The sequence below is a fragment of the Ipomoea nil genome, unplaced genomic scaffold (assembly GCF_001879475.1).
Source record: "Ipomoea nil cultivar Tokyo-kokei standard unplaced genomic scaffold, Asagao_1.1 scaffold0457, whole genome shotgun sequence".
Classification (NCBI taxonomy): domain Eukaryota; kingdom Viridiplantae; phylum Streptophyta; class Magnoliopsida; order Solanales; family Convolvulaceae; genus Ipomoea; species Ipomoea nil.
In genome coordinates, this window is record NW_017616885.1 from 602,338 (window position 1) to 611,044 (window position 8,707).

Below are 8,707 nucleotides of genomic sequence, written 5' to 3' on the forward strand. Positions count from 1 at the left end.
CCTGGAGTGTTGGACTGGATTTTTAGAGATGTTGCCAGCTGCATCGGTTTTGTTGCGAAAGATCCATTTGGTACCTACAACATTAACATTGTTAGGTTTAGGAATTAGAGACCATACCTTATTTCGTTCGAACTGCCCCAGTTCTTCTTGCATGGCCTTGATCCAGTGTTCGTCTGTTAGAGCTTCTTTGATATTCTTCGGTTCGATCTGCGAAGTATAACAAGAATATCCTGCTAATTGAAGATAATCATGTTTCGGTTTACCTCTGGTTTTTACACCGGAACTGGGGTCTCCAATTACGTTTTGTATTGGATGAGCTTTCTGGATGCGAGTAGGGATATCAATGTTACAGTGATCAGTGTCAGATTCAGACTCAGACTCAGTTCCTTGCTTTGGTTGAGTTGATGTGGGAGATGGCATAAAGGACTCCGGATTAGGTTCAGGGGTTCTGGAATCAGAAGTTTCAGGATAACTTGTGTCAGGATCTGTCACTGGTCCAGGCTGAGACGTTGTGATAATATCGTTCGGTTGATCATCGATTACAACATTTGTAGACTCCATGATGATTTTGGTAACTTTGTTATATACACGATATGCTCTGCTGTTCGTTGAATAGCCGAGGAAGATGCCTTCATCGCTTTTTGGTTCAAACTTTGTGACAGGGTTTCGATCCTTCAAGATAAAACAGCGTGATCCGAAAACATGAAAATATTTAATGTTTGGTTTCTTACCTTTCCATAATGTATACGGAGTCTGATTTGTGCCTGGACATAGATAGACTCGATTGATGATGTGACATGCAGTGTTCACAGCTTCTGCCCAAAATTTTTGAGGTAGTCCTTTGGCATTAAGCAGAACTCGTCCCATTTCTTGAATTGTGCGGTTCTTCCGTTCAACAACTCCGTTTTGTTGAGGTGTTTTCGGTGCTGAGTATTCATGTGTAATTCCTGTTTGGTTGCAGAAGGTATCGAACAGATTGTTGTCGAATTCTCGTCCGTGATCACTTCGGATTCGAATGATGGGTTCATCTCTTTCTTTTTGAAGTTTCAATGCCAGAGTTTTGAAGGTTTCGAGGGTCTCAGACTTGTCCATGAGAAAGGTAACCCAAGAAAAACGAGAATAATCATCTACGCAAACTAGTATGTATTTCTTACCTCCAACACTTTCTGTTTGAGTTGGACCAATGAGATCCATGTGGATCAGTTCCAAGCATTGACTTGTGTTTATGGTGTGCTGAGCTGGATGAGAGGATTTGGTTTGCTTTCTTGCTTGACATGCACCACATATGGTTGGTTTGACTTTTAGCTTGGGTAATCCACGAACACCTTCAATCTTCACAAGCTTGTCAAGAAGTCTGTAACTTAGATGTCCTAGCTTTTGGTGCCAAAGCTCAGTTTTATCTACATTGATCTTGCAACACAAAACATTGTTAGTGAGAATATAGCAATTATCAGTTGACCTTGTACCTTCCATACCACATTGATTTGTTTTATCTAGGACACTGCAGTTATTTTTGGTGAAGCTCACGTTCCAGTTCTGGTCACATAGTTGACTTATACTTATAAGATTTGCATGAAGTCCTTTGACTAGTAGAACTTTCTCTAGTTTTGGCAGACCAACTACGTTTAGCGTGCCTATACCAGTGACTTGTCATTTTATACCGTCGCCAAAGGTAACTTCACCTTTGCTTGTATTAACGTTACTAAGAAATTTAGCATTTCCTGTCATGTGACGTGAACACCCGCTATCGAAGTACCATTTTTCTTCTCGACCTGTACTTTTAGAGTGGAAAGATACGAATGAGATATAATCTGACTTTTTAACCCAGATTTGTCTTGTAAAGGGTTGGATGTTCTTGTGTTTGAACTTCTCGGTTCTTTGATCCTTGTAGAAGTAGTAGCATTCAGGTCTGGTATGACCCCGTAACCTGCAATAATGACATACCGGGTTATAGGATTTATAATATGGCTTGAGTGATATTACTGTACCAACGCGATGTGTCGCTGTGCTAGACTCTGGAATATCTCCTTGACCAGGGCCTGACGCTTTGACAAACACCGTTTTGTCCTTTGAGCTGTTTCCTGTGAAACCTATACCAAATTTTGCCGAAGTCTTTCTTCCAGACTCAAGGATTTCGTCAAGTGTAGACATGGTATCCATCATTTGGATTTGGCGTTTGTAGGTGTTCAGCTCCTGTTTCAGAGTCTGTACCTCTTGTTTCAGTTTTTCTTCTCGAGCCAATGCCTCCTTAAGAAGCAGATCCCTATCGGCTATTTGAGTTTGATATACTTTCTTTGCAGTTGCTACAATCCCTATTTCACTAGTTAATCTACGATTTTCTTTGCTTAGTGCTGCTCATTTGGGATACAACTTATTAAACTCAATTTCAAAAGATGATTCACTTGACTCTAAATCTTCTGCAGAGATATAGTCGCCTCCCTCTGAGTCAGCAACATCTTCATGACCCGGTCCAGCAGCCATATGTGCAGTAAAGGCAACAAAATTACCAGAAATTTTGTCTGGATCAGATCCTCCTGTTTCACCTTCCGAGTCGTCATCACTCCAAGTAACAGCTGACATAGATTTCTTGCGTCGAAGATAGGTGAGACACTCTGCTTGTACATGTCCGAAGCCCTCACATTCATAGCATCTGATCCCTTTGCTGTTGGGTTTCTCTTTGGACTGTCCTGGACGTGAACCAGAAGGCTTGAAGGTTGATGATCCTGATTTAGAACTTGTTTTAGATGATGACGCTCCCTTTTGCATATTCTTGTTTCGTGAACCTTTTGATACCTGTTTCAAAATTTTAGAAAACTGTTTAGTAAGAAATACAACTGGATCATCACCTATTTCATCTAAGTCAGGTATACAATTATTTTCTTCAGCGGTAAATGCTACTGTTTTTTGTTTTTTCGTGTGATCTGTTAAGATTTCCATCTCATAAGTTCTTAGATTCCCCATTAGTTGTGTTACAGTCTTTTTCTCCCAGTTGTCATGTTCCTGGATCGTTGTAACTTTCATCCGGAACTGAGGTGGCAGCGATCGTAGAATTTTTTTCACCAACTTTTCTTGAGTGAACGGTTCTCCGAGGACCATAGCTCGATTTGCTAGCTCTTGCACACGAGTGTGAAAGGTCACGATGGTTTCATCTTCATTCATCTGGAGCTCCTCGAAGTCTGACTGTACCAGTTGCAGTTTCGATTGTTTTACCGACGTTGTGCCTTCATAGGTAGCCTCTAGTGCTTCCCATGCGCCTTTAGCTGAATCATGGCCTGCAACAATAGGAAATTGACTTTCATGAATTAGCCCATAAATAATATCTAGTGCCTTATCGTTGTGTCCAGCACTTGTTTTCTCAGCTTAGGTCCATTCATTTTCAGGTTTCGTCACTCGAGTTTCATCCTCACTGGTATTGGCTTTGGTTGGATGTTTCCAGCCTGTTACAATGATACACCATACTGCTTCACCTTGTTCTTTGAGATGAGTACGCGTGCGCACCTTCCAATATGCATAGTTGTCACCGACTAGCTGGGGAAGAGCTTTAGTGTGCTCCATTCTGTAACACTCAATAACCCGTGAGATCGAACAATTTAACAAAATCAGAAATAATAATAATAGCCGCTGAAGAATTGAGATCAAGGGGCACGGAGTAGCCAGATCGACAGACTAATAACTTAAGTCTGGTGGCTCTGATACCAATTGAAAAAGCCCGTGTATCTTGAAATCAATTTAACACTAAGGATTCTACTTGATTTCATATTACGAGACAATTTCGCTGTTTAATTAAATCAATTTAATCAACGTATAAATAACGAAATTGAAAGCATAAATAAAGTAAAAACACAGTAGAATTGTTACGCAGTTCGGAGCTCCTTCTCCTACGTCTGCGGGGCAACCCACGTCTGCCTAATCCACTAGATGTTCACTACAGAGTATTACAAGAGGTAACTACAAACGGCTCACAGCCTTTACCACTACAACTCTTCTAAAACACATATTCAGGACTGAACCGTGCATGCCATAACCATCTTTGGTGTATCGCTTCAACTGTCACAGGTACTGACTTGAAGTACAGAATTAAATCACAAATATAACATAATCAATATTAAAGCAGTAATATAGAAAGCTTGCGTATGTGATCAGAATTTCAGAATTGGCAACTTCCTCTTTCGTTTTCCCTTCCTTATATACTGTATGTAATTTCCATTTCACCAAGCCTTGATTGTAGCTTTCATATGTGGCTTGAATTCTTCTCAACCACATCTTCTTTAACTTGAGATCTTCAGACTTGCTCTTTGTCCAACTTATTAACAATAAATCTCCCCCACACATTTTAGCTTGGTCCAAAATACTAATTACAACTCATACTAATTAACATTACATATTAATAAAATAAACTAATAAATTAGTCAATCTAATGTGTACTATTTTGTACACTTACAGTTATGTTCAATGGATTAAATCTTGATCAAACAGAGATAAATGATTTAACTAATGTCTATATATATAAATAATGCCGTATAGTTTTCAAAAAAAAAAAAAAAATAATGTCGTATAGAATTATATGTTGGATGCCTGTTGGTGAAAAACAAATAATAATCCAATAAAATAAGATTATTATTTTTCTTTTTTCTTGAAAATAAGGGAAGGAAAGATGGAGAATTTGGCTAGTGTTTGGTGTTGGATTATTCACAAGAGGAGGTATCCTTCTCTATAGGTTCGTGCAAACCGAAACCTTCAATTTTGGCCTGCCAATTTCCAGACGACATTCGTGCCAGCGCACACGAGCCTTTTTAATCTCGTTTCTAGTTGGAATAATATATACCAATAAAAGTGATTCATTTCAAACCTATGATAACACCACCGTACATTGTTTTTACGATATCAACTAATTATAAGATTGATTTAATACGACTGAAAATTTTTAACACAACACATTAACAAAGACGAGAAAATTAGACACAAAAATAATAAATTAATGTTTTGTCTTAACGTGTTTTGGCTCATTAATAGGTTGAAATGTTTAATGTTTTAAGTGGTAATCTGGCTTAAACCTGTTAATAACCTATTTAATAATTTAATATTATCGTTAGTTATCATTTTTTAGATATTAGATTTTTTTTTTTGAATGCTACTGGCTCTATTACAATGTAGTATCTGTTCATATACTTGCTCAACCTACTAAAACATAAAGAACCAATAACACCTCCACTAAAGCTCAAACTCATAATCTTCCAAATGAAAATCCAACCCGGGTACCATTAGACTACATAGTCTTGGTTGCTATATTGTTAGATTTAATTGTGGATTAAAAAAAGTTTTTTTTTAAAGTTTTATTTTCTTTAAAAAATTTAATGTTAACATATCTAATTGATTTGCATGTGTGTGGACTTGAAACCTATTAACTAAACATACATGTGCCGACCAATTTAAAAATCATATTCGTATTTATAATTCTAATTTGTAAACTTTAACTGATTGTTTAATTTCATGTTTAGCCCTATCATATTTGTGTCACTATCGTGTCAATTCATTTACATGAATTGTCAAGTATATATAATATGTTGTTTTTATAATCAAAGTTAAACCATTTGACCATGATTTAACTCAATATATATTTTATCTTCATGTATGTGTGAATATACATTTGGGCAAGGAATGGTTTTGTTAGATCATCGTAGCCCAATATTATTCCCTCAAAGTCCATAAACTTTCATCGAAATTCAACTGGGCTTATTCAGAGAGGTCTAGTGAAATGCAAAATCATTATAAGCAGTCAATTTAACAACATGCATACTTCCCAATAGTTATGCTGTACAACCGAATGCACCATGCGCATGGTGCATACAATGTAAAACGACATTATTTTGATTAAAAACGCGTGTCTCACTTAAAAAAAAAATTTAGGTTCAATTCTCAGCAATAGCATTATTGTGGATATATAGTTATGAATTTATGGATATTTAGTTCATTCATTGTAGATATTTACTTCATTCATTCACTGTGGATATATACTTATGAATTTATGGATATATAGTTATAAATTTCTGGATATATAGTTATGAATTTATGGATATTTAGTTCATTCATTGTGGATATTTAGTTCATTCATTGGGGATATTTAGTTCATTCATTGTGGATTTTTACTTCATTCATTCACTGTGGATATATAGTTATGAATTTGTGGATATATAGTTATGAATTTATGGATATATAGTTATGAATTTATGGATATATAAAAATGCTATTGCTGGGAATCAAACCTGATTTCTTTTTTAAGTGGGACGCGTGTTTTTTAACCAAAACGACATCGTTTTGCATCGTATGCACCATGCGCATGGTGCATTCGGTTGCACAGCATAATTTGCACGTACTTTCACATTTTACTTCTTTTATATTTCCAATTGACATGACACACTTTAATTCATTCTTAAAAAAAAAATATATCACAAATGCTCTTCTGGCTATTGAACTAGTATTCATTTTAATTCTTGACTTTCAATTCGACCAAAACACGCATCTTAATTTTGATTTTTATCATAAATAGTCTCCCGTAAAAATTTTATATTAAATACTCTGTAAAGGTTAAATCTGCTAGGTGTATCATTATCAAATCAATTAAAATGATCATGATTACATCTTTTAGAGAATTAAGTGGGTTAATTTAATATGAATATGGTTCATAGATTGCTCCTTTTAGCCTAACTAGTAATTCACCCGCGCGTTGCACGGGAAAAAATTATGTTATTATTATTATAAATATAAATAAAAAATAGAAAAACTAAAATATTTTAAATTATTTAATATAATAATATTTTTGAGCTTCCATTGGTCAAGTATTTATTATTTTTATAGAATACAAAATTACAATTAAAATTAAAATTAAAATTAAAATTATAATTTTGTATGGTTAATATAATCTCTAATTATGTGCATATTCAAATAAACTTATAGAGAGAATTTACATAATTACATTGATTTATTCTTAATTGTATTTCATCTATATTATAATTTTCACAATACGAATAATAACTAAGATAATTACATTTGGAAAGTAAATTTCAAATTTTGTATGTGTAAATTTAAACTCTAATTGAACACATTTTTTATATGATTATATAATATATAACAATTTTATTTTTCAAAAGTATATTTTTTATATGATTATATAATATATAGCTATTTTATTTTTTAAATGTTGTGTTTTTTTTTTATTTATAATAAAGGATGTTGTGGCATTAATTGTAACATTAATTATTTTCCAAACCATATAGCTTTATTATATAAAGGATATCACGCCTTTGCACAATCCAAGTATCCCAACCCCCTCAAATGTAATTGTTAAATAAATGCATTTTGGGAAAACTCCCAGTACGTCGAGTTGATCAGATAGTTGACTTGATAACAACAAGCTTTCAAGTTTGATTTTCGATATAGTAGGAACTGCTTATTGGCCTTCTTGGTTTGAGCCGATAAACTATGGATATGAGCAACATAAGGGCGGTTCTCATTTGATCATTAATAAATATGTATATACACACACACACACAGATATATATATATATATATATATATATATATATATATATATATATATATATATATATATATATATATATATATAACTGTGTGTGTGTGTGTGTTATATAATAATATAACTATATCATGTTTGTGAATGATTTAAATAAATATATAGTTATACAAAAAGGTTTAATAAAATATCGTTAGCATTTAACTGATCTTGCTAGGTTAAGATTAACGAAGAGCTTAAGAGTTCAATTCTTGCTTTTAACAATATTTTGAAATTCTAATATAAAATTACAAACGCATTTAAAGTAATAAATATTTAAATAAACTTAGGATGGAGGTATGGGAAAGGGTGGCGGGTTATACGAGTTGACCCGCGGGTTACATATGTCATGAAGCCAACCTATATAACATGGGTACCCCTTAGGGGCTAAACAGGACGGTCTGTTCGATCGGATTGGAGAAATATACAATCCAACCTGTCTAAACAAGGCCTAAAGTTGTTCAACTCGACAAATAGAGCCTATTTTTATAGCTCTAAATGTGGGTCCTCACTCTCAGTTTTCAATTTTAATTAAGATGGTTCAGCCCGCCCGATAAGCCTGATAACTCGAAGTTTAGGGTTAGGGCAAACCCGAACCTGAAAATAAAATAATAAAATAATAAAATAATCAATTAGCCAAACCAATAAACCCGACAGCCCAATAGGATAGCCCGAAACCAGTCGTTATGCTATGGATCCGTGTCCAGCATACATTGTGGACACGGTAACGGTGTCGTTAGTGGCACCGTTATCTTCCACCATTTTTATTTTTTATTTTTAAATTTCAGACCGCTTCTTTATAGGAGCATATGTTCATAATTTTATCACTATATGTTCATAATTGTAAGTTCATAATGTCAGAGCTCTGTGTTTATAATTCCATAACTGTATATTCATACTTCCATAACTGTACATTCATAATTCCGTAATTGTACATTCATAATTCAATAACTGTAAATTCATAATTTTCGAAGCTCTATGTTCACAATTTTAGAGCTTTATGTTTATAATTTTATCACTATATGTTCATAATTGTAAGTTCATAATGTCAGAGCTCTGTGTTCATAATTCCATAATTGTACATTCATAATCCCATAATTGTACATTCATAATTCCATAACTGTACATTCATAATTT